This window comes from Mustela nivalis (genome assembly GCF_964662115.1).
Source record: "Mustela nivalis genome assembly, chromosome: 15".
NCBI classification, from domain to species: Eukaryota; Metazoa; Chordata; class Mammalia; order Carnivora; family Mustelidae; genus Mustela; species Mustela nivalis.
In genome coordinates, this window is record NC_139034.1 from 49,817,949 (window position 1) to 49,842,776 (window position 24,828).

The 24,828-nt window shown below is 35.6% G+C and overlaps 1 protein-coding gene and 1 long non-coding RNA gene across 9 annotated transcripts in view; one reads left to right on the forward strand and one right to left on the reverse strand.

The window, feature by feature from the left end:
- PCDH9 (protocadherin 9) overlaps nucleotides 1-24,828 on the reverse strand; it is an 827,735-nt gene that overhangs the window by 227,906 nt on the left and 575,001 nt on the right. The gene's annotated exons all lie outside the window — the stretch shown is intronic.
- Nucleotides 102-17,553, forward strand: LOC309849046. 2 transcript variants are annotated; one of them, XR_014303449.1, is made up of 4 exons: nucleotides 102-282; nucleotides 4,504-4,529; nucleotides 11,392-11,479; nucleotides 17,242-17,553. It is a non-coding gene; the product is annotated as an uncharacterized lncRNA (long non-coding RNA). The 2 variants fall into 2 exon arrangements; XR_014303450.1 differs by lacking the exon at nucleotides 4,504-4,529 and having other exon boundaries at nucleotides 114-282.

Genomic DNA, 24,828 nt, shown 5'->3' on the forward strand with positions numbered 1-24,828 from the left:
TATTCTAATTAAAATAAATCTTTTATCCAGGGCACATTTGGTCACTGAATAACTTAGTCACTGAACAGGAAGTCCTCTAGGCTTTGGGGATTCAGTGACCGAAGTGAGGTAAATGTTTTTTTCACAAGTTCCTGTTAAAAGCTACCGGGTAAAATTGTCATTAAACACTGAAAGGACCCTCCAAGTTAATCATTGTGAATTCTTCCTGTGCAAAAACGAATGTGCTTTTCTCTTTGACAAGGCCACTAGAAAACCAAAAATGCAATATAGGAATACAAGAAGGTAAGATATTTTATTCTGTACTTCTCATTAGAGTTACCTTGGTTGTCTAATTCAGTGACAAGAATACTCTTAGAAAGTCCTTCATGCTAATGGTGTTCAGACAATATAAATGTTTCACTTATATTTTCATTAATTAGTGCTTTGTGCTCTTCGTTTCTGCATATTATTCACAAAGACAGAATGAAAGGTAATGGGATAACAATTAAAATATGAATATGGAAAGCAATTAGGAGTGGGGGAAACATCTCCAAAGAGCATATATCACTAGAAGGTAATGATTTAATACTTTCATATATACAAATGTTCAGCAAACACCATCCACAATTTAAAAGTTCAGAGAAATTATTTTTGCCAGAATGGCAAAGTGTGTGTGTGTGTGTGTGTGTAGAAAGAGAGAGAGAGAGAGAATGAGATTTAGTTTAAGGAACTGTCTTACACAACTGTGGAATCTCTCAAGTATAAAACCTACAGAGTATGCTATTGGTGGGCTGGAGAGCCAGAGAAGAGTTGCAGTTTGAGTCCAAAGGATGTCTGCTGGCAAATACCCTCTTCTCTGGGAAAGCGACTTCTTTATTTATGTTTTTTTCTATTAAAGCCTTCAAATGATTGGACAAGGCCCACCACAATTACAGAGGATAGTCTGCTTTACTCAGTCTGCTTTGTAAATGTTAATTTCATGTAAAAATAACTTCACAATGACATACAGAACAATGTTTGATCAAGTATCTGAGTATTGTGACGTAAATAACTTGACACATAAAATTAACCATCATGCATGGGATGAAGTACACTACAGGTCTGGAGTGAAAAGATTCTCTCTGGGGAGTGTGAAAGGTTTGTTTCAACAGAACCTTTGGCAAAAGCTTATTCTCCAGTGAGAAGTGTAATTATCAATATAGTATCTCAAGAATCTAAGCCATTAAGTAAAATGGAAGCAAAACTTTAAGCTATATATGTATTGCTTTTTATCTATAAAGACATTTAAATATTTTGTGTCTGCTCATAGGAAGATTTTTTTAGTCTTTCTTTCTTTACTTCCAAATTGTTCAGAAGGATGGTCTACATCCACCACCTTCCTGTCTTTAACATCAAACAAGACCTTCCTACAGTCTACTGAAGCCACTTTCACTGAAGCTGCCACCATTGACCTCTTCATGGCTAATGGGCATTTTCCAGTCTTATTAATTGTAGAGCCTTTTTTGTTCTTCATACTCAACATTACCTTCTGAAAGTCTGTGATCTTCTTTGTTTCCTTTATGGGCTATTTTCTAATCATTCCAAGATTTTGTAGAGTCTCTTCTCCCTCTACACAAATTCCAGAGTCAGTATCATTCACTTAGACTGATCTGAAATGTCTGTAATTTGGGGAAATTTATTTTTTATCTCCTGAAACTCTCAGATAACTTTTGGGTTATATTCAAGTTCTTTACATGATGTCCCAGGCCCTGTGGACCAGAGTCAGCCTTCCTCTCTTCTGCTTTTGTATTAAACAATGAATACCACATGACATCTTTGTGCAAACTGGGACATTTCCTTCTTTTCTGCCTTACTACTTCCTTCACCCTCCCTAACCATAGATCTGACTGACATCTCATCCTCATCAGTAAGATTTAGTTCAAATAGGACTTCCCTGGAAATTCTTCCTAAGAGCCACACACTCAGGTATTTTATGTTTCTTCCTCTTGTTGAATGAAATAAAGAAATACAAATTCTGACATATCTCAACCATGAACTTATACTCTTTTTTGTATTGTATGACATTCCATATAAAGCATATAGACACTGAAATAAGCACTATTTCAAAACACAGAAGCATAAAGAAAGATGTTCCCTGAATTTAAAAAGTTTATAATCCAGACAACCTAAGAGCCCTATAGTAAAAAGAACTGTTGTTTTGAAACTTGATAGATAAGAATATCAGTTTATTTAATTGATCCATTAATTCATAAATGTAAAATAGTGGACTGGACAGAATAAGATATTTAAAAATAATTAGTATAAATTATGTAAATAGGAATATTGTTTTAAACATTTGTGGGTAATACAATATTTAATAATGTTATACTGAATGTGAAATGCTTTCCTAGATAACTGAAGTTAGATAGCAAGACTTGTAGACTTGAGTGGGCACGTGGAATTATCAACTCTAACTTGTTATTTCATTGGTGGAGAACTTAACACTTAACAAAATTATAACCAACCCCAACTTTATGAGAACCATAGGTACTTTGAGTGTCACTATGGGCTATTTCCACTCTAAATGCTATTGAAGTAGTTTCTAGACCAACTAAATTAGAATCTTTGTATGGAGCCATTCATGTTTGACAAGCATCTTGCGATAGGCTGCAAAAGGAATCACAAATCCCCATTCTACCCTTCAATCACATCATTTTTGCACTATGACTTGGCAGCTTCTCGCATTGATTATGTCAAGTCTATTTATGTATGCCTTGTATCTTGATGGGCTGGAATCAATGGAACTGTGCCAGTTCTAAGCTTAGGACTCAGGAGATCTTTCCCAGGGCCACTTCCATCACCAAGACACTGTAAAACTGTCCTTGAGAACAAGCTTATACTAGCCTGCAGGATGACGGAAACATGTGGCCTAATTGCCCTTCACCTAGGCCAACAGGGTATTAATGACCAGAGATATGAGTGAGACCATCTTAGACCACGCATCCCCTACCCAATCCATCATATGACCAGCAACTGAATACGGTCAAAGGACCCAGCCAACAATTAGAGAAAACACCCAGCTGAGCTCAGCCCCAGGTGCAGACCCACAGAATTTAAGCTAAACAAACGGCCACTACATTAAATCATGCAATTTTAGGGGTTTTTGTTTGTTTGTTTGCCTTAGTTTGGTTTTACACAGTAATAGATAATTAATATACACCCGTAGGTTATTTCTTACAATCACTAAAAGTTTAATATTTACTGCCTTTTTTTTTTTTTTACCTTACTATCTCTCCAAAATTCACTTCTAAGAGATTCCCAAAATCTCCTAGGCTGTGACTTGTAATTTAGAATATGAACAACTGACTGCTGAATAGCCTTTTAAATAAAAGTAAGCAATAATACATTGAATTTTGGGGGGGAGCTATTTATACACACATATTTAAAAAGAAACTACTGAAAAACAGATTGTAGGTTCATATAAACACAGCACATTGTAGGCTGGTTTTGCAAATTTAGTAATTTTAGTAGGAAATTAAATGTGATCTGAACCACATATCAAACTGTCAGTTCTATTCATGTAAACTAAATGTAACTTATGTTGCCTGAACATAAACAGAAAATTAGATATTAAGCTTTCTTTACATGGCAACTAAAGTTTAAAGTTTTCCTAAAAGCTCTCAAGGATAATTTTATATTAGAAGCCACCCAGGATACAATTAAAATTTTATGACAGTTGTCAGAAAATGTCTTGAGAATGTAATGCACATTTATTTCTGTGCATGAGTAATTAATAACCATTCCCAAATGGGTACCTCTTGTGCAAAAGGAATGGAGGACTCCCTTTGGGTAGATTATAACTGCTGTGTCATACCTTACATATACATAGACCATTAATGGTAATTAAAATTCATTTTGTAACAGTGATAAGCTAAGGGATCATTAAAGGTCATGACTTTGTCCTTAATTATTTGGGTTATTGTTTTTATTTAATTAGATGAGCTTAATGAGTCTTTGGTTGCAGCATGGCTCTAAACTGAGCAATACACCTCAAAAGATTCTGTCTTTGATAGCCTTGGCTGCTCCTTCTTAAGATCACAAAAGTAACTTACTGTACTCTACACATCACAGATTCAGTCAGGTAAATCTCTGGGTAAGAATAAATTGGATGAGGAAAATAATTTTGACAATTCAACTCAATTCAACTAATGTGGCATTTTAAACATATTCACTGAAGAAGAAACCCTTCTTCCTTGTCAGTGTAAATGGCAGCCTAATTCATTCCACTACTTTTTCTACCATGAAAGACTCTAAGGAGTAGTGCCAAAATGGGGCATTCCCTCCATATACAAAGTCCCAAGAATCTCTTAGATTTAATACAAGTCATGTAAGAGTTAAGACTCTTTATTTCTTTCAAAAGCAATGTAAGGAAAGCAGAAAAGATCCAAGGGTTAATTGCAATGAGAGTGTATTTGTGTCTTAGGGCTGTCATACTAAATCACCGCAAATTGGGTGGCTTCTAACAACAGAATTTTTTTCTCTTAGAGTTGAAGCTGGAGTCCAGAATCAAGGTATCAGTAGGGCTATGCTCCCTCTTAAGGCACTGGGGAAACTTTTTCTTGCCCTTTCCAATTTCTGGTGGTTTCTGGTGTCCCCTGGCTTCTGGCAATCTAACTCCAATCTGCCCCCGTCTTTATAGGACCATCTTCTCTTATTATTTCTGTATCTTTGCATGATTTTCCTCTTTCTTTCTTTCTTTCTTTCTTTCTTTCTTTCTTTCTTTCTTTCTTTCTTTCTTCCTTCCTTCCTTCCTTCCTTCCTTCCTTCCTTCCTTCTTTCTTTCTTTCCTTCCTTTCTTCCTTTCTTTTCATAAATACGTCAATCATTGGATTTAGGACCTTAATCCAGTATGACTTCTTAACCAATTATCTCAGCAAAGAAACTATTTCCCAAAAAAAGTCACATTATATACTCGATCATAGGCAAAACACAGAAAGAACTAGAAAAATGTGTTCATATATCTCCGTGACCTAGAGAATCAAAGATGGTCACTGATTTTATGTATCTGCAAAATAAAAAACTTGAATTACATATGCCCTTCTAGTTTTTTACTTCCTGCAATGTTTTTTTTTTGTTTGTTTGTTTGTTTTTTGTATTTTAAAGACTTGAACATATAGTTAAAGTGAGTTAAGGAGACTTACTGAGAAAGCTCCTGTAGGAAGCAGTAGATGAGAAGCCACTGAATGAAGTGATATGAAAGTTTTTGGTGGGCTTAGACTAGTAATCATCTTCACCATACATTATTTCATTTATACTTGCTTTATTAAGGTCTGTGTGAAGTATCAAACAAACTATTTCCACTAATGACACCAGGCTATAAAACTAAATTAAATGTGACCAGTAGATTTTACTAATAATGAGTGGAAGGTTAGTTCTATGTATCAGCTAGACTAAGCTATAGCTTAGTCTGTTATGCAATCAAATTTTAATCTTGGTGTGATTGTGAAAGTACTTTATATTGTGGTTAACAACTATAGTCATTTGAATATAAGAACATTACCCTACATGATATGAATGAGCTTCATTCAACTAGTTGAGGGACTTAAGAGAAAAAAATTGAGGTTTCCTGGGCAAGGAGAAATTCTGTTTCAAGACAGCAACACTGACCCCTGCCTGTTTCCAGTCTGTCATCCCACCCTATGAAGTTTGGACTTGCCTGTACAAACATGGGAGCCAATTTCTTAAAAATAAGTCCCTTTACGTTTGCATGTATTTTACATTTACATTTAAAATTTTATATATTCATCTTACTGGTTCTGTTTCTCAGAAGAACTCATACAAATAAAAAGAGTGAGTTACACAGTCATCAGCATAGAGAAATTTATAATATTTATAATTTTCTAATTAATATATATGTATTGAAAGTTATATAGTCATAAAATATACCTCTTAGGACAAACATATATAAAGATTATTACAATTGAGCATTGATCCAAATATCTTTACTTTCTTTTTTTTTTTTTTTTAAGATTTTATTAACTTGAGCATGAGAGAGATCATGAGAGATAGAGCATGAGCAGGAGAGAGAAGAGGAAGCAGGTTCCCCACTGAACAAGGAGCCAAATGCAGGGCTTGATCCCAGGACCCTGGGATCCGGACCTGAGCCAAAGGCAGACGCTTAACCAACTGAGCCACCCAGGCGTCTCTGGAATATCTTTTCTTTACAATAATTTTATTTTTTTTCCTTTTTTATTCTTTCGACATACTTATTAACATAATGGTGTTCTTGAGGAAGAGAATAAAATAATTTTAAGTCAACTGCACATTAGACTGAATATCACAGGCACATTATTCTTTCCTATCACTAGAAAATAGAATAAAATAATAAGCAGCATATGTAATTTGCACCTCAAACATGAATATGTAATCTGCCCAGGTGGTATAATTCTTCTCAATCTGAGAAATGAACATTTGTCCCATAAACTCATTAAGTGCACTGTAAAGTGGTTAAAGAGGGAAAAGAGAAAAAAGTCAGTCGAATTAAACATTTTCAAAAACACATTTTTAATTTTTTTCTTTCAAACAACATGTATTATAAACAAATAATCCAAATAACATATAGAAATGAAATATAGTGGTGTCCTGCTATAAGAATTTTTTCTCTAATCAAAAATCATCTAGACCCAAACTACCTTCTATGTCCTACACAGGGAGTGAGACAGAATTGGGACATATCATTTGTTATCCTAAGATTATATGAATACACTGAATAAGAAAAACATAAAGTACATTTAATTTCCTTTCCTTGATTTGTATGCTCAGTCTAATTATGTTTGTTTTATTGTCACTTAGAATCACGACAAAGAGAACAGTAGTTATTTTCAACTGAGAAATCTTCAAATTTGTTTTTCCCTTGGTGAGCCAGAACAGAACATTCTGATATTGATTTACCCATCCCTAGGTTTTCATTCTCTAGGTTAAAAAGATGTAAGATAAAAACATATCAAATTAGTAAATAAAAGATTTCAAGAAATGTAATAAAAAATCAAGCTTGTTGTAATTTGATGATGGTATACTTCTGTATTTGATAAAATTAGGTTTTAACAACTTGACAAATTACATAGGTTCATTACCCTATAATTACTTCAGCCTCCATCCCAGTTACTCATAGCATCAACTTTATAGAAATGAAATTCCATTGATAATATTTAAATTAATCAGTTATTATTTTCCATGTAAGCAGCAATTGCTAAAAGCATTTTATTTTAACCACTATTTAAATCAAGCTATGATTTGTATACTCTTTGTGGGACTTTGCAGTCAGGGGTGCCTTAGGGGCATTTATTCTTTTTTTTTATTTATTTTTTATTTTTTATAAAGGGGCATTTATTCTTAATTTGGGGGCATTATATGCCATAGTTGAAAAAGAAAAAGAAAAAAAAAGCAAAACCAGTGTTTTTACATTCTCCATTTGATAACCGAATATTCAAATAAACAGAGTATACAAGGCTGTTGTTGGGAGAGTCGGTTAATTAAATTGACTTTCTACTAACCATTGCCATTCTCATCCACTGAACCATACAGTACATTTTCTCATGGGCATAAAGGTGACTGACTGCATTCTGCATTACTTCCAGTATTGGCAAAAACCTTCACACATCCCTCCGATATTTGCTTGGGTTGTCATCTTTTTCCTTAATCCTGATAAACATAAAGTGTCCTTACACATCTCTCCCCTAATTTTACAGAAGGATAACAAAGAACTACTGCCATACTGCTGCTTATCTTTAGTAACCTGTGGAAAGAAATTTTCTTAGAGGTATCATTTAAAAAAGTGGTATTCCTATTTTCCCCTCCAAATAAAGCAAAACTCTTAAGCCTGTAATATAGAATGCACAGTTTTAAATAATCTGAAGAGTCAGAGATATGCCAATATATAAATGCCTTGTGTAACTACTTAAGTTTAAATAATATTTCATTATAAAATAATGACCTTAAAGACACTATAACTTGTAGGAAGCTTTATGGCATGTGTGTGTGTGTCTGTGTGTGTGTGTGTTTTAGTGCCTGTTTTTTCACTGTCTGCATGTTGAGAAGAACAATTATACCTTCTTTATTGTGTAATGAGATGAGGTATACTAAAACATAACAGTAATGCCTTTTAATACACATTTTTAGCTTGGCAATATTAGAGCTTTATAATTCAAAACATTACTCAATTTTTAAAAGATCTATTCATATGAAAGTTATAAATGCTAGTTTTATTCTTTTTTAAATTTTATTTTAGTAATTTTCTATAATTTATGAAACTCTTGCCTTGGATTTATTTTGTTGTGATTGCAATAACTATAATGATATCCAATTTATTTTTTATAATTTTTTTGTTTGAGTGTAGTTGACACAATATTACATTAGTTTCAGGTGTAAAACACGGTGATTCAATTACTCTATACATTATGCTACACTCACCACAACTGTGTCTATCACCATAACATCCCTATTACAATAACATTAACTATTCCCTACGCTGTGTCCTTTATTCCCATGCCTTATTCATTCCATAACTGGAAAACTTTATCCTCCATTCCCACTCCTTTATGATTGTTCCCTTTCTTACTAATTAAACTTTCCAGCTCTTATATACATTTATCTAGCTTATCATTTTTCTATCTCCCATGTCAGAGCCCCTTTAATTATTAATTTATTTTCAATTATTTGGATTTGATTACTCTTCCCTGTTGAATAAAAGTTATTTTCTTTTTTACTTATTAGTTCAATAATTTAAGGATCGAGGCCTGTGAATTGACTTTTAAATATGTTTATAGCATACACACACACACACACACATTTGTGTGTGTGTTCTGTTACATTAGTTTTAATTTTTCTATTTTTTTCTAATTTTTATAATTTTTCTAATTTTCAAAACAGCTTACCATTTAAGTGTTAAATGCATCTTCCATGTAGGGGTCATTTAATCTTGCTACTAACATCCAATTATCATGCCCTATAGTCAGAAAACCAGACTCACAATTCCTGCTTTCAGAATTTATATATATTTACTGTCACTCAAGATTAATTAATTTAAAATTACTTGGTTTATATGCAAATACCTTTTTGGTCTTTGTAACAACTAACAAACATGTTGGTTTTCTTGAAGTTGATTAGAAGTTTGATGATATGGATATTTTTCTTTGTTCTAGACAATCTTTCTAGACAATTCTAAAGCATTTTATAGGATTTTAATTAATGTTCTGGATAGGCATCAATTTTTGTCTCTCTTCCATATTTAAAATTATAGTCCCCGATTACCTTAATTTTATATTTCCAGTGCTAAGTATCATCACTGCTACATGGTAGTTTTCAGTAATAAATGTTTTCCTTTCATTTTTGTTTTACTCTATTACTAGTGAGATGGAATAAAGGCAGCAAATAAATGATGTCTATGAAGGACAGCAGTGAACAAAGTCATTCAAAAGAATTTCTTGTTACAGATACAGCCTAGATAAATGAAACAAAACAATGAGTACATTATTATATGCTACAGGATTAGTATTCAAAATACAATTGGATTTAAAAAAATACTAACTCAGCAAAATTAGAGACTTTTTATAAAATTGAAGTTTCTAGTTAAGATATGCCCAATGCTCCTGAGATGACCACCATAGATACCTACCCTCTTTATTTTATTATTTATTTTTAAAGATTTTATTTATTTATTTGACAGATAGAGATCACAAGTAGGCAGAGATGCAGGTAGAGAGAGAGAGAGGGAAGCAGGCTCCCTGCTGAGCAGGAAGTCCGATGCGGGACTCGATCCCAGGACCCTGAGATCATGACCTGAGCTGAAGGCAGCGGCTTAATCCACTGAGCCACCTAGGCGCCCCACCTACCCTCTTTCTATGAAGACTCTTTCTCCAGGGTTATGGTAATGCAGGTTGTATGCTGAATTTATAACTAGATTTTATTAAATATACACACCAATCATTTGTACATCAGTCAATGATCTTTATCATTTCTTTTTTTTTTAACATTTTATTTATTTACTTGAGAGAGAAAGAGAGAGAGAGAGCATGAGAGGGGAGAGGGTCAGAGGGAGAAGCAGACTCCCTGCTGAGCAGGGAGCCCGATGCGGGACTCAATCCCGGGACCCCAGGATCATTACCTGAGCTGCAGGCAATCACTTAACCAACTGAGCCACCCAGGCACCTGATTTTCATCATTTCTTAAAATGTTTCCCAGAGAATACTAGTTCTATGAGGATAATTGATTGATTTTAGACTAGAGGATATGTGGTGAAATATGTTTACATATCACATACCTCTCTAGAAGAGGTTCAGTGAAGAATAACATATTAGATCTTCAAAATGTTCCATTATAGAATTTTGCTGAATTTTGTTAAACCTAGTATCTCCCAACTTGCTCAAATATATGATTATGGAATTAAATGCACTGTTATAAACCAGTGAAATCAATCAACATATACATAAAGACAGCTCTGTCTGGCTGAGTGTACAAATGCATATACTAAACTAGTTTTATAGGGGGAACCTAATACCTCGGAAATATTGGTCCAAAAGCTACTTTATCATGAAAGTTTTCAAAGGTTGTTGACAAGTCAAATGAATTTTGTAGAGGTTTGACAATCAAAGATATGTTCCAAAATCTTGGGGTAACTGTAAAGCTATTTTTCTTGGTTATATGGTGCTAATTAAATGAAATAATAGAGGAGTCTATGAGAAATGCCAATTCAGAGGCATGGATATAATAACACTATTTTTTTTTCTTGAAATTCTTGAGTAGAAAACAAATTATAATAACATTAATTGAAAGAAAAAAAACCTGTCATTTAAAAATTTGCCTTCTATATTTAGCAAAAAGTAGCCATAACTGAAAAAAATATAGAAAATCTATATTTTTAAAACATTTTTAAGTATGATGCAAAGAGATAATTTTGAGTTATTGATACATACAATCTCGTAGTCTCATCTGGTGCTGCTGTTTTGCATTCATTATTTTATAATTGTTGCATGAAGTTTAATGGATACCTTCAAGTAAGATAATTTCATGCAGGGGCGCCTGGGTGGCTCAGTGGGTTAAGCCGCTGCCTTCGGCTCAGGTCATGATCTCAGGGTCCTGGGATCGAGCCCCACATCGGGCTCTCTGCTCACCAGGGAGCCTGCTTCCTCCTCTCTGCCTGCTTATGATCTCTGTCAAATAGATAAATAAAATCTTTAAAAGAAAAAAAAAAAAAAAGATAATTTCATGCAAGGTTTACAAAATTCTTTGTAAGTCAGAGGATCTAAAATCCAATTGGTGTTTCTTCAAAAAAATTATAGTACAAGTATATTAATATTTTATAAGACTTCTCTGAAACAAATGAGGTGTGGAGATGTCTGGCTTTCCTTCAAATTCTTTTCCTCCCTTGTTCCACAGAAATGTACCTTTTGGATGAACCCGCGGACACCACAATATATTTTCCAGCCTGCCTTGATGCTAAGTACTGGGCAATGATTATAAACAGGTATCTAGAGGATATTTTTTAAGCCTCTTCTTCATCACCTCCACCATTTCCATCCTCATGCCTAGGTTTTAGAGCTGCTGTCTTCAGTTAGAGGCAATACATGGCAAACCAAACAGTATAAAGAAGCTGTACCCCTGAGAGCTCAAAGCCCCACCCCAGCCTTAAACTTGTATATAAGCAAAAAGTAAATTACTATTTTGTTAATGTCACATGCTAGTTTGGGTTTTGTGTTACTTGCAGCTAAACTTCATCTTAACTAACACAGAATTGTTGGAAGGAAGAGAGATGACGCCGACTAAACAGCTTGGCATTTTTTATCAAAGAACAGTCATTCTGTACCTTTTAAGTGATTCACAAACACACAAGAGAAATATTACATACTGCATGTTTACGACATTACAAATGATACTCTAGACTAATATCCCTGATTTCTCTACTACAAGTTGTTTGATTAGCCCCTTGACACTCTTCTCAATTGAGGGAAAGCAAAAGTAATTCATGACATTTTCAGAAATTTGGCTAATCTACTTTCACAAGCCTGTCAGCTGGGGTTTCAAGCTCAGGGTGACTCGGCAATTAATTTTTTTTTTTTTAATTTTTCATTTTCTAAGAGAAGCAGAGCTTTTCTAGCAACAAATCCTTCCCTGTAGGTTGGCCAACAGTGTCATTTCCTTGATTTGATGTGAAACCTCCCTAAAATGACCTTGGAACTCTGATCCTGAAGGACCTTAAAATATTCAATTTAAGCCCTCTTGGCCAAAAGGAGGCTGACTGGTTATTTTTTTACAGCGACAGACAGACTTGAAGCGCGATGTATCTCACTGCAGAAAAGACAGAGAATATGATTCATAGCATCACAGCGGCCATAGGATTCATAGCATTGACAGCTCCCCAACTTTGGGAAAAGCACCTGGAATCACATGCCCTTCTGCTGTTCCTTGGCTTTTTCTCTATTGGAAAGAATTCAATTAGAAAGAATTACAAAGAAGGTGACAACATGTAAGAAAACTGGGAGGGAGGAGGTAACAGGAAAGGAAAGAGGTCTAGAAGTCATGTCGAATTTAAGGCAAACTCACCACGACAGCTAACTAATTTTTAAAAAATTCTCCATGCACTCTGATACCTACCTGAGAGTATAACATAAACAATGATGCCCTAATGATACAGAAGAATGACGTTCTAGTAAAGCTTGGTGTTGAGCAAAAACAAAGTTTGGTTAATATAAACCCCAAGGCTGTGATTAACTATTGATGTACATTTTTCACTTTTTGCACTGAAAATAGTGTGGAACCATTCTCTACTTCAAAAAGTAGAGCAGCAACATGTATCATATAATATAGGATGCAATTTCAGCCAAATAACCTACTCTTGCTTTATTCAGTTTTTATGGAAAAAATACATTTTGTGTGGGGATTTTATCCTAATGAGGGAAGTATCTGATTTTCTTATTACCTATTGCCAAATTTTAAATGTAAAATGAACCCATTTATAAACAAGCCAAACACAAAGAATACTGAGGCAGACTGTCTTATAATGGTCAGTCCCTGATAAAGTTCTTTCTCCAGTCCACCAAAGATGAGAACACAGGTGCCTCTGTTTACTATGCAAGTTATCCCTGTCCACTTTTCACCCTAATCTGGTTCAAGGCAGATTATTATCCATACATTCCTAAACATCTGATCTTCCTTGAAATTTCCTGATGCTGATTTCTAGATTCTAGATTATTTTCCCCATCACAGCCTATACTACCACAGCCAAGAGTTTCATGGCCAGAGATTCTTTGAGCTACTTTCCTATGTCCCCTAGGTTCAATATTTGCCTGTCTGAATGTTTACTTCCTTCTTCACTTCCTTAATGCTAGGGTATCTTTCTTTGGGCATCATTAAATTCCACCTTGGACTTTCAGTACAGATGTGTTTAAGACCAAAATGTGGACGGTGTCATTACCTCTCAGCTATCAGCTGGGCCTAATCCCAATAACTTCTGCCATATTTACTGAGCCTAGAGCTTGAGGCATATCCCAACTCCCTTTGTGTTACTGAGATAGTCAGTCTTATGGTTAATTCAGTTCCACAAACAATGTTCAGAACCTGCAGAGTTCCAGGCACTGGATTAAAATTAATAAGATATTGATTGTATCTTCGGGAAAATCATACATATAAAAATCAACGTAATGTGTTCATTATGTTGATGACTGGCCCAGAGATTTAACAATATGAAATAGCTTAAAAAAAGAAAAATGGGCAGCTGTACTGGTCAAAAGGACGTCTAGTTCTAAAACAAAATCATCCCGGGGCACCTGTGTGGCTCAGTGGGTTAAAGCCTCTGCCTTCAGCTCAGGTCATGGTTCCAGGGTCCTGGGAACCATGGTCCATCGGGCTCTCTGCTCAGCGGGGAGCCTGCTTCCTCCTCTCTCTGCCTGCCTCTCGGCCTACTTGTGATCTCTGTCTGTCAAATAAATAAATAAAAGCTTTAAAATAAAAATAAAACAAAATCATCCCACTAATTTGGAAGAAGACTGAAGAAAGGACCAACATAATAGCAGAATGTTCCTGTGTATCCTTCTATTCCCAATGCCTAACATATAGGCTAGTATTTTATAAAAACACACTAAACAGTTGTTGAGTGGATTGCTGATGGGATGAATAAATGATTATTCTTACTGCAAATTAAACTTGTATGAGTAAAATAGATTAATGTGAAATTCTCACTGATGTCAGCTGTAACTCAAATATACATGCCATTTGTACCATACTGTAACACGTAAAGCTGATTTGTAGTGTGGCTTTATACATTACTTCAGTCAGGACAAAAACTGCCCAAAAAGAGAGAGAAGACTTCTGTGGAAGATTGAGGAGCTAAGTTGGTTACTTGTGTTGAGGAGGTATGCAAGGGGAGAAAAAGACCCGACTCACAATAAAAATGTCATTTGGGCAAATGCCAGGCACGTACAAAAACAATTCTGTGTTCAACCATTTGAAAATTAACTTAGATTTCAAGAGGTATCTCTTAATAATATAAAGTTTCTCCTGTATATAAAAAATACATACATAATAGAGACGTTTTATTTCCTCTGTCATTTGATAATATCCCCATTTTTACACATTTTGGAGTCATTTCTATTTTCATTATAATCCTATAATTAGAGAGGAATTAGTTTCACATAACAATTTCATATACAGTGAGTGATTATTGATAGGTGCTAGAATTATTCCATTCCATTCACTCAGAGTTTATACTGCTTCTATGGGGGTTTCCGAGCAATCTCCCTTTTAAGTGCTGAAATAGTATTTAGTTCTAAAGTGCTCCTTATATCAAAGCTCCTGAGATGCATAAGCTATGTCAAAAGGACATTTCAGACAAAGAAATGGTTAGTCCAAGACAGACTGGGGAGATCACAATATTGTTTATAACACTCTGTTCTGTATTTTAAGACCTTAATAACCCTTCTACAGAATCTGAGCCAATTGCTAATCAATAGTAATTACTTTTTTCTAACCACCTAAAAAGTACTCTTTAACCCCTAGAAGTGAGTTTTTAGAATGCCACACATTTATTTTCTAGACATTAAATATGTAGCTATAACTTGAGTTTTGATATTTATAATGTTTTCTGTTGCAACTTTATAGTAGGTCCATTTTCAGAAATAACACATTTTCCAAGAAAGTAGTTGTCAAAGTTGTAACTTTTTGAAACAGTAAGGCAGTAACTCAACCTCAAAATTTTACTGAATAAGGGCATACTGATGTTAAATGGACAGCTAGATATATAAACATACTCTGAAGTATTTCTTCTGAAGTCAGATAAATAGCTAAAATCCATGTAGTTTATATCCAAAAGGTGAAGAGTGACAAATAAATATGCAGTTTGACATTTTTTGTTGTTGTTGGTATGCAGAAAAAATGCTTAGGTGTCAGATTTTATTGAATAGGCACAGGACATCATCATTAGCAAGGTTAATATAAAACTAGGAAAACCAAGAGCAGTTAGTAAAAATTAATAAGAAATTTGGAGGAAAAACAAACAACACACTAGCAAATTAATGGTTAAAATTAATGATAGTCGATTCTCTAATATAATCAATGGAATTATTGGGTTATTTATACTAGAAACCTTGGTAGCAATTTTATGAGACTGATGGACGCGCTACCTACTGCGCTAACGAGGCACCTCTTGGTAGCAATTTTAAACCTCTTTGTTCCTTTTATCATCCAAATGATGGCCAAATTCAGGAAAAAAAAATTATATGCAAAACATACTTTTCATTTTTTTGTTTTTACCGTTGTTACTGTCCCTTTCACATTTGCATTATTTCTCTTAATCTTCTCTCCTGAAATTATCTGAGGTTCTTTTTGCATATTAAAGTACTCAATTAGTCATACTATTGTAACAGTTATAATAATCAACTTGTATTTGAAGTTTTCCATTTACACATTGATGTTCTCCATTACACTGGGAAATCTAGAGGGTAAAGGTCCCTGACATACTCATTTCTTTAGCCTCTAACATCTAAAACAGTATACAAGTAGAATAAAATTAGTTTCAGACTCTTATTCTGAGCATAGACTACCAAAGTTAAGCTCTAAATGCAGTATGAAACCGATTCTAAATTGTACAGAGTCCCATAGTAGCAATTTAATTAACAAGAGATATAGTCTTAAAATACATTGTTAAATTTTTAAAAGTTTTGTAGGTAATGGAGATTTGAAATTTGTATATGTATATAATATAATCTTATGTATATTACGTATATAATTTATATTATATATTATATACACCATACACACACACACACACACGTGTGTGTGTAGTTGTGTTTCTGCTAGAGCCTGAATACAAGATGTAGGGTACTGGGAAAACTGGCTACTGTACTATAAATAGTTTGCCACTCAAGCATTAAGGTGTAAACTCTATTTCCCTGTATGTAGAAAGGTGATTTACTTTTGAGTGGATTTTCTTCAAAGAAACAAACAGGTAATTTCTGTTTCCATACATGGGCTATGTCATAGCATTCAAAAAACAGAAGAAACTCAATATTTTTCTTCACTGGTAGTTAAACATTTCAGAACTTTAAAAGCAGAATTAGATTCTTAGATAAATCAATGTGATAAGATCAAAAGCTTTATCACATTGTATATGAATTTCTATGAAAATAAAACATCAACAGTTAGTAGATTCCAAGGTGCTTTTTAATGTAAAATTTGAGCTTGAGAAAGTTAGATGCAAATTACATATAGTTCACTGGAAACAAATCACATTCTGGTATCTGACAACTGAACCTGAGAAAGTAACATAAAAATAATCTCTAGTAGGACTTTTAAGTAAATTAAAAACTATCTTCTTCGAGGAACTGGCCTATAATGTCTCCAAAAACTCTAGAGACATTCTGCCCTTGAATCTTCTCTGGTAAGATGAATTATAGCAAGCACAATTCTTTCTGTTAAAGAACAATTTCACTCTTTTCTGGTTTTTCACTCACTCATATCCTTGATATGTAAGAGGCTGAATGGAATAATAAGAAACTCCCCAGTTTAACATAGAGAATATTATTATAATAAGATTTTTCTGAAAGTTTTGCAGTGGATTTTCATGGGACATATGATGGTAGGTGATGACATGATAATTTCTGCTCATGATAATTCTATTATCCAGGATAAGTTACATTATGATGTAATAACAAAGGAACTGTGAATATCTGCTATCATAAAACAAAAGTTTATTTCTTGTTATGTTACATCATCTTTGCTGGAATCTCTCTACAGAGCCACTCAAAGACCAGACTGATACTCCATTCTCATCAGGAACATGCAGCCTTCTAGGTCAACTCAGTTGAAAAAGAGGGACTCGAGAGCTGGGCTCTTCATTAGTCGGGAAATGATAGACTTCATCCCATTGGCAGACACACGGGAGATGAATCTACTTAGCTGCAAAGGAGTTGGGAAGTACAGGGAAGCAGATAGCATATTTTTGGAGAGGGTGACTCTTTCCACTACAAAAAATCAACAGTCTATATGTTGTGAATGGTACTGTCATATGCTGATCAAACTGTGCTAATAAATTATTTTTATAATGTTTGTCTGACGCACATAGTTTAATCATGAATATTTTGTAGGAAAACATCCTCAATTACAATTTTACATCACTTTATTTAGGTCTCTATTGTGGCAAAAACTCGAACTACAGTTGTCTGTCAGGAAAGAAACAAGTCTACAATACTCCTTCGAAATAGAAGAGGATATTATTTTATAACAAAAAGAGCAACCATTAAGTAAGAAAGAACAAAACCCATGAACCTGCATGTGTGACAGGGAAAACTAGATCAGCAGCTATGTTTTGTTATTTAAAATCAATACTTAAGAGCCTTTCCTTCTTCACAAAGATAAAGGAGTTATCAGAGCTAATGGTTGATGTGAATGCTTAGCACTGTTTTAACAGATTACAGGTCGATTTTAATTTTGCTTTACAAATTACAAAGGAGCCCATCAATAAGATTATGGACGAGAGACACCCAAATACTGCTGAGGAAGTAGTCCATCCTTTCAAGTTCAAATGGATTAGAGAAAAACATAAAGGGAAAAAATAGCCAGCAGTAATGGAAAAAGAATGTATTTTCTGTTTGTGCGTAAACCATGCAAAAATCTTATGGACATAATTACATTGTAAAAGAAGCTGATAATTATTTATCAAAAAGACTTGGTTAGAAACTTAGAAGAATCCCCTTGGTTAATCCAAAAATGTGACTGCAAATTCTTTAAATATACAAAATTATCAGTGAAAAACAATATATTCATTGAGACTTTGAATATGTAATACTGAGTACAGTCTGTTTTACAAACGTAGATTTTAGAACTATTTTATTATTAAGGAGATTTCCTTTCACAGAAAATTAGACAACTTCAGAGAAACATTATGCTTCTCATCTGCTAATAAATACAGATACCACCATGATTACGTAATGATTCATATTGCTTTCCCTTTACTGTATAGGAACCATGATTTCACTCTGCACTAATTATAATAGAATTCCCTGATAAATTTGATAAGCATTTTTAAAAACAGAGGGAAAAGTTAAAGCAAAAAATTCTAGTCTGTTATAATATGATAAATGTTCAGAAGTTTATAAAGTTCTATTACATTCTAAGCGAAGAGTATTATCAGTGTGTGATAGAGAAGATATTCAAAGAAAAGCATCGTGTGTGTGTGTGTGTGTGTGTGTGTGTGTGTAGCTATATGACAAGGTGACGAGTACACATCTGGACTAAGATATATAGAATTTTATACCAAGGTCAGTATCAGAAGTATGACCGAATTATTGACAAAGAACAGAAGTGAATGATAATAAGCCAGCCATACCACTCTTTCTTTTATTACTAAATAGCGCCGTTAACACATGCAAGTCTGTTTTAAGTAAAGGGACTCTGCTTTTGGAAATCGTTTTACATAGCACACAAATTCGGACTTGAAAAAAAGCTTCTTATGCCATGACGATTTTAGCATAGTCAAAAGACAGGTGGAAAGTCCTGTCCTGCAGCTGCCCTGAGAGGCGGTCTGGGGGAGACAAGGGAGTCTATGACTGCGCTAGACTCCTGTCTATGCTTTGCTGCAGTCATTTCAGAGGGCCTCTGGTGAGATTCCATTCTCTGCAAAGTACACAGAAAGATGTTTCACAAGGGGAGAGTTAAAGAGTTGCTGAGGAAGAAAATACCCCAAAGCCCTCTTTGGCACTGACAGGAAAAAAAAAAAAAAGAAAAAAAAAAAGCCTTTCTTCCCTCCCTGAAACTTTAAGAAAGTGCCCTAGTACACTGTGAGTTCCTCTGGAGCAATTGCCAGAGTCAGCACCTCAAGCAGAGAGGGCAGGCACTAACAGTAAAAGAAGTCAGTGATGCAAAGTATGGGCTTAGTCTGGAAAATGCTGGATTCCCTTCAGACCACTCTGGACGCACTCAGCCAGAAGCTGAAATTCGGTTCTCAAGACTCCTTAGGGCAAAAGTTCAAATGGCTTATTCTATAAGTTGTTTCTAGGATTGTTTTTGGTTGTAATTAAGGGAACTGAAATTCAGTAAGCCAAATGGAAGACTGTGTCAATGAAGTGAGACATGATTACCTGGTGCTAGTGTTAAGTTCTGAATTTGTGCTTTAATGATAAAGCTGACAAGCACAGAGTTTTGAAGACTTGAGAAGTGGGGTTAGAAGGAATCATGAAAAAGCCAGGAGTGGAAACTTTGCACTTAGTTTCTTCTGTGCAGTGAATCTGAAACCTGTTGCTTCTGTCAGGTTTACCTCTGATCACAACCGGATGAGAATTGTCAGGAGAGTAAAGGAAAACATCTAACCGTCTGACTACTTTACATCCTGCTCAAACTATTGATTGTTCCTTTCCTAGTACCCAGTAATCTCAGTGATCTTGAAGAGATTTGTGTAAACACATCAGCTACTAAGAACACATATTTCTTAAACCCCTTCTTTTCTATTCCCACAAACAGGAAAGTTTGTCTTCTGACTTTTTTTTTTTTTAAGAAGACACTGTGTGTTTGCTATCTGAGCACTATTTTATTATATGTTGTTTCATTTAACCTGAGAAATCTCTCGAGGCAGACAGTATCTCAACTTTAATATTATGTAGGTGGACTTCCTAGAAGTTAAGTAACTAACTGAAAGGGTGGCTAAGGATTCAAATGGAGGTCAACCTGTGACCAAGCCCACTCTTTCTTACATCACCAAGATGCATCTTCAGGTGCTTTAATTTGCAGGGCAAGGAGCATCATATTTTTACACATAGGAGAGCAACAGAAATTCAAAAATAGAAACATGGAGTTTATTGAGTCCCAAAATACTTGTTTCTCGGTGCCGGGAAAGGAAGCCTCGTGCATAGTCTTTCAACCCTTACTGGACCACACAAGAACAAGCCTGGAGTCTAAAGAGCCCTCCGTCTGTGCTGGCCTCACTTGGAAATAGCCTTCTCTGATCTAGGCTTTATTCTGTTTAACCCCATGAGTCCAGGGTCCTCAGGCCCATTTTTTGTATTCGGACCCCACGGCGAAGGGGGTGGGGTCCCTCCACCGCAGCTCCATTGCGGGCCCAGGCTGCAGGGAGGAGCTGCTAGCCAGCAAGGACCCATGGCATGGCAAGGGCCTGGGTCTTGTGCATTATCTCCTTTCTCGCTCTAAGTAAAGGTCTCACCGCTTGAGCCTGGTGCGTATGTTTTCCGTTCTTAGCAACAGTGACTCATAATCTGGCCTCTTCCCTGAGTGGCACTTATCTGCCTTTTCATCTTGACGGCACAGCCTGGCCTCCCAGTGAATGGTGAAAACACTCAGCTCTGGAAGTCATAGTAGGTAATTATGAGAATTCAAATAAATGGTCAATTAACAAAATTGGCTGCAAGCTACTCTTGAATTGCAGAGTTGAAAGGGAAGATTTAACTCGAGACATCTTTGTCTCTGGGCCATAACTTAAAATATCTTTTTGGTTTAAAGCCACCTTAGCTAACTTGAACTCGGGCTGCGTCCTCCCGTGCCCGCTGCCGCACCTGCCACTGCCCCGTCTCCTCTACATTTACCTAAGGAAATGTGATCCGGTACGAGCCCGGAAGCTGGGGATGGTGCAGATGTAGAATTTCTTGAACTATATGGAGCACAACTTCCACATAAAAATGTATTTAAAAGGGGAAAAAAATGGAAATATTCAAGCACAGCAAAGTGTATATCTATTATTGCCGATGACATCATCACCCTGATATATTTTGTTCTGTGTCCAGCATGTGGCTACTGTGCTTTACACATCATGAAACCTTTAAAAAGCTCCTAGTTTGGCATACAAATAGATCTCAGTAAAGCAGATATACTAAGTGCATGAGTGATCAGAGCAAAGCCGTCTACCCTGAGTAAGGCCATGGAGAGCTGTGAAACCCAGTCACAAGAACGCCCAGAGCCACCCAGAGGGGGCAGAATAAAACACCAGTAGCAGATCACAGTCACGCTCTTCGTTCATATTAAAACTACGGGTTTATGGGTCTGTGGATCCGTGTATCTGAAGTACACACATGCTGCCTCCATGTGTGCTTGTTTATACACTGTGTATAGTAATACTCTAAAGGGCATTCAGCTTAATGTGTCCTCTAACATCATTCTTCCCTGGTTGAATTCACTGAATTGTGTGGAGCTTATTTAATATCCATGGATTTGGCTGGACATCACTCAGACTTGGGGAATTAGATATCAGAGACGGATGTGCCCACTTCACTGTCTTCTACGTTCCCCTATCTTTACGAATCTAAGTAGAATCCTGGCGATTCTTCCCTTTCCTCTTCCCTCCACTGTATAAACCTGCTCCTGCCCCATTCCCACATGCCAATTCTCATAACAGCATCACTGTCCACCCAGCCATGATGTGGAAAACCCAGGAGCCATCCTTCCTTCTCCCTTCCACAGATAAATCCAATCTATTAGCAAGTCCTATGGGTTGTGCTTTCGGAATCGATCCTATGCACATGCTTGCAGTCTATCTCTTGACCCCCTACTGCTTTAGCCAAAACCACCACCTCTTTCCTGGGCATCTGCTGCACACTCCAAATGTTCTCCATGTCTCTCTAGGGTGCTCCTGAAAAACCACATGGACACTCAAGACAGAGCAATTCAGCAAAACTATAAACGAGAGCTCCTTATTCCCTTGCTTTAAACATCACATTGTCTTCTCCTTGGGTTTAAAATAAAACCTGAACTCATTTTCAGAATTAGGTGTTGTGTGATCTGACTATTGCCTGCTGCTGTCATCACCCACCACACTCAACCTTACTTACGAGGCTCCACCTTCAGTGGTCTTTCTTCTGTTTTTTTAAGAGAAAAGCCCATTCAATCCTCAAGACCTTTACATGGCCCTCTTTGCCAAAACCATTGTTCCATCCTTGACATCTTTCTGTTTTCAAGTCTGGCTTTAAATGTTACCACTTAGATGGTGAGCCCTTAGCTAGCCCTGCCAGATTAGCAGCCTAACTGCCCACCCACCCACCTTTTTGAAACACTTGATCCACTTGTATTTTCATCAAAACACTTTTTGCAACCTAAATATTATACCTTTTTTTTTTTTTAAATTTATTAGTTCTCCCTCACCATAGCCCTTTATAAAAGCCATTGACTGTCACTGCCCATTATATTCCCAGGAGCTAAAATGTATCTGCCATGCAGTCCATGCTTAAGAAAACAAGTGTTAGATAGGCATGAAAGGGCTTTGCTGCTAACAATAGACCAGAAGGATGCACTCTTAAAAGCTGGCAAAGCCCAAAGGAACACTGACATTAGGTGTTGTATGATCTGACTATTGCCTGCTGCTGTGATCAGCATCCTGTTTTTTATGAGAAATTTTATGAGAATATTTTTTATGAGAAATTTGGATAATCTCCTATCAATGGCTTGGCAAAGATTTTAAAAATGATTTTTAAATATGGCAAAAAAGATTGACGGAGAAGAAGTGGATCACTACATGTGATGTCACTAAAATGACAACATCTGAAAATGCAAGACCATGTTAAAACAGGGAGAACGATGTGTTTTTTCCTCCCCCTCTCCCTCCTCCTCCTTCTTTTTCTTCTTCTTTGAATTCTCCTCTCAGAAAGTAGTCTATTAGTCATAAAAATATTCCATTTAGTTGCTGAAATACCAACACATTTTACTTTTTTCCTGATGCACAGTCAATGGGGAGTTTTCTCTCAGAATTTTTTTCTACATCTTCACCCATCTCAGAAATGCAAATAAAAATGAAACTCACTCAGATACATCATGCACATAATGTAGATTTTTTTTTTAATTTTGATACCCTGAGGATGTTTTTCTTGTTGTTCATAAATCAATGGAAGGGTTATACGCATCCACACAGATGTAACCTCTTTTCTCTCTGATAGACATCATGTGGAGAATATTTTTCCCTTAGGAAGCTATACAAGTATAATACAATATCATAAAATGTGTACGTATTCTTATAACTATTTCAGATCAATAAATATACATTTTGAATACCATATACTCACTCATGTTTGATCGGTGCTAAAATGCTATGTAAATCACTTTTGTTGGTAAATTGCTTTGTCTTGAAATTGTAACCTCAAATTGATCCTAATGCTGATATACAAAGTTTTCACTCTTGCATCGAGAACATAACAGCATGCAAATAAATAAACAGTGATAACAACTTAAGTGCCAAAGAATAATTAACTAGTTTTGTGATAAAGATTGTTTTTTTGTTTTCATGAATGGATATGCCCTCAAGATTCACAGGATATAATGAAGAAAAGCTACATGGGACGCCTAGAAAGTGTAGTGAAACAAATTCCTGAAATGAACTTTCTCGGTCCTGGGTTCACAGCAACTGGGGAGAGTGGCAGGTTTTGAAAGAACAGCTGCTAACGCTAGTCCAGAGAAAGCTTCAAATTTATCTCTATCTTAGATTTCATGCTCTGCTTTACACCTCTCATGTGGTTAGTGATATCATCCTTGGGCTTTTTTATCACTGAACATTTTCATACTCAATTATAAGATTTCTTTTTGTGCTAAAAATGTTATTTTATGAAAGCAAGAAAATATAGAGGCATTCACATACAGTCTGTATATTTAAATGCATTCCTTCTAGAACACTGGTCTATCAGAAAATACATATGAAGTGGTAATCTGTTCATTGTTTTAACATCTGGCGCTCATATTTCCTCTGCTTGGGAGAAACTCTAAGACTTCAAAATATGGTAGCAAGGGCCTAATCAAACATGGAGAATCCCTCTTCTGCCTACTTGGAAAAAGAAATTCTTGGTTTTTAGGTTAGTTGTTTTGTTGTTCCAGGAGGGAGGAGGGAGTGAGAACAGAAGAGAAGGAGGGGATTTGGACAAGAGACCAGGAAAGAGTATGAGAATCGGGCTTCAGAGTGGAGCTGGGCTTTGGAGACATTCAAGGTGGCAGAGTCCCTCAAAGGATTTAAAAAAAAACGAAAGCTTAATCTTAAATTTGAAGTTATTTGATCTTTGATGTAACTCATCAGATGTCTCCGAATTTTAGAATATTAAGAAAAAAGGTCCACTACTTCATATTTGGGGTGGCAGAATGCAAATAAAGAAGAAAACTTCTGGAGGTAAACCAGCCATAGGAAAGTAAGCCCAGTGTAGATATCCATAAAATATAAAGAGAGATTAGGATTTCCACAAGGTAAGTGGGTTAACAATGAACCATTTTTACCTCCATATCAAGAAGCAGGGTGTCTTTAAATGATTTCTCTTTTCTACATGTATGTGCCTTATTTAATAAAAAAGTAGCAACAAGGTCTGAATAGATTGCCTATTCCTTTCTTCACACCAAACAACTGGTCAGTAA